Raw genomic sequence first — 2,248 nt, 5'->3', positions numbered from 1 at the left:
AGCTAAATATTTAGCTTGGAAATTAAGTATTTATTTCGGAACTATATTTATAAATGTATGAATATCAAGGTAAAAATATTACTTTAAAAAATGCTCCCCTATTTTTTTCTAATGAAAGGCTAAATAAAGCTAAATATTGGTGGTAATTTTTGGCAGTGTAACTTTACAAACGGTGCCCCATACCCAAAAGAATATAAAATAATGGAAATGATGAATGAATACAAACCCCACGGTTTCTAAAGTAAAGACACAAGTTGTGTTTTTTTGTGAATTTCTTKCATGCGCTTCATCAGCATCCTGCAGAAATATTCTCAGCAGCAGTGCGTCGGCAGAGGTGCTTCTTAWTAATGCCTCGACAAAGCAGATTTATTTATTCCTGCAGCGGTGTGCGCATGTGAGGTCACACTTTGACAGGAACGTTGCTTGCTATAGTCTGCTTGCTATTCCTGCCGTATTTCCACCCATGATATCGCAGCTCTGTAATTTTTTCCGTCAACAAATTAATATTTTTTTTCCACTAAATTCCATTTCAGTCCCCAGTGAAACATTATGAAACATTCACTTAAAGAGCCTATTCAGGTCTAATAAAACAGTCCCACACATTTAATTGCACTCAGGCTACACTGCACCTCTGACAACTCATCATTTTATGGTAAAGCCTCAGTTGTGTATAATAATAATAATAATACAGCAGCGCTTAAAATGAAAATGAGACGATAAACACAGATGACATGAAGCTGCTCACCTGGCCTCCACTTTCAGGCCGTACTATTCCCTGCCTGAGTTTTATCAGCATAATGTAATTACTCTCCGATTCCACGTGTGCATTATTGTGTTTCCTGTTCGGTGTCACAGAGTCGCACGTGAAGCTTTGAGGGTGAAAAGATTCATGAGCAGCTTCTACATTTGTTCTGAAACATAGCAGGGAGTGAGAGTCAAACACTTTAATCACTGAAAATGGTTTTTTTTACGGTGATGAAGCAACAGGCATGATCTGTTTTATTATTTCAGATGGTTTGTTGCTGACTACGGCTTTGTCTTAATTCATGGGTTGCAGCCGATGTAGACCACGRTCRATGTTGTCCACTGTCTGAGTGGCTCCATCAACGGCTGTGAAATGAGACAGTCTCTACAGAAGGCGTATGTTTGCATGATCACGCACTGCATCGGTGATACGTTTTATATCACATCGCTTCAGTTGGTTTTTTCAAGGGTTTAACTCCAGTATCAGTACTTGAACTGCATTTTATTTAACATCACGCTGCAAGACTGAGAGAGGCCACGCGTGAGGATAAAAAAATCATGGATATACCAGGTTTGGTCCTACAGTGTGTGGTGTACAGCCACATCAAGAGACAACACACCACATACGGACAGATATTTCATTCATGAACATTCAGATGTCCCAGTTGTTAAATCACGCGAGACTTCCTGAAATCTCGTGAGAATTCAGGCATCAGGAAAAATCTCACGACCTCCAKAGAGACGTGAGTTCAGAGTAAATAAACAATAATGATTGTTTGTGGACTATTTTTTTTACCAGAGGAAAACAATTTCATAAGACTTTTAACATCCAGTGCACTTTCTGGTGAGTGAAGTCACTTTGTCTTCAGTATTTTTGATAGCCCTCCGTGTTTACGTCACCTCACTTTCTTATTGGCTACACGTCTCATTCAACAGGCTGCGAACTCGTTTGTTCTCGGGTGAGCGCCCCACACGTTGTGATATCGGGCCAAACTATCAAACATGTTGAATAATCCAGATTTGAGGTTGGAGCGGTCCCGACGTCTTTCTGAGCCGACTAGATCACTCTTAACTCACCACCCATGGCAGGAATATCTGCTCAGATTATCTTTAGAGCCATCATAATAATCTGGACGTCCTTAAAAATGTCGGAAGGGCCAGAAATCGGCACAATTATCCTGCTGTGTGACACAGCTCTAAGTTGTTTAACTTACATTCTGTGGTCCATGATAAATTTCTAAACCCTCTCGTTAAAAAGAGGTTATTACTTCTCATTAGGAGCCACCACAGCTAATCAAACTGTTGGTGTGGAGGAAGGAGGACCGACGTCGCGTGAGCAGAACCCCGCGACGTGGTGGAAGGTGAGGCCGACAACTGGCCGCATTGGTGTGGAGGAAGGAGGGCTGACATCTTGTGAGCAGAACCCCGCGACGTGGAGGAAGGAGAGGCCGAAAACTGGCCGCGTTGGTGTGGAGGAAGGAGGGCTGACATCTTGTGAGCAGAA

At 42.0% G+C, this 2,248-nt stretch overlaps 1 protein-coding gene across 1 annotated transcript in view; it reads right to left on the bottom strand.

Annotated features, from left to right (window-relative positions):
* LOC106529433 (uncharacterized) overlaps nt 1-2,248 on the bottom strand; it is a 55,810-nt gene that overhangs the window by 28,984 nt on the left and 24,578 nt on the right. The window lies entirely within an intron of this gene.

Source organism: Austrofundulus limnaeus, unplaced genomic scaffold (assembly GCF_001266775.1).
Source record: "Austrofundulus limnaeus strain Quisiro unplaced genomic scaffold, Austrofundulus_limnaeus-1.0 Scaffold443, whole genome shotgun sequence".
Lineage (NCBI taxonomy): Eukaryota > Metazoa > Chordata > Actinopteri > Cyprinodontiformes > Rivulidae > Austrofundulus > Austrofundulus limnaeus.
The sequence above is the reverse complement of the archived record's forward strand: the minus strand, read 5'-3'. Positions and strand labels throughout refer to the sequence as shown.